The sequence below is a fragment of the Arachis duranensis genome, chromosome 2, assembly GCF_000817695.3.
Source record: "Arachis duranensis cultivar V14167 chromosome 2, aradu.V14167.gnm2.J7QH, whole genome shotgun sequence".
NCBI lineage: Eukaryota > Viridiplantae > Streptophyta > Magnoliopsida > Fabales > Fabaceae > Arachis > Arachis duranensis.
The window spans coordinates 84,950,118-84,950,511 of NC_029773.3; positions in this window are offsets into that span (position 1 = coordinate 84,950,118).

Consider the following 394-nt stretch of genomic DNA (forward strand, 5'->3'; position numbering starts at 1 on the left):
GTATATTAAAATTAGCAATCAAAATCAGTTATGAGTAATTTTTTTTTTTTTGGTTTCCCACGGTATCCCCCAACCCGACAGGTCAAGGACTAATCCGCCGCGGTACTGAGCTCCATTTAAGGGTTTGCCGCTGGCCAATGGGTTGCTGCATACACAAGGCGGGATTCGAACCCCCGACACTTGCTTAAGCGGACTAGTGAGAGTTTTGAGTATTTGTGTTTGTTTGAGCGCTATTATTTTAATAAGAAAAAATCTTTTTTCAATAATATTTTTTTAATTTTTAGAGTGTTTAACAAATTTCTATTAGTAAAAATAAAAGTATTAGAAAAATTTTAAAAAAAATATTTTTTTTGAGAAGGTGTAATTTACATCTTTTTTTAAAAGATCTTTTTTC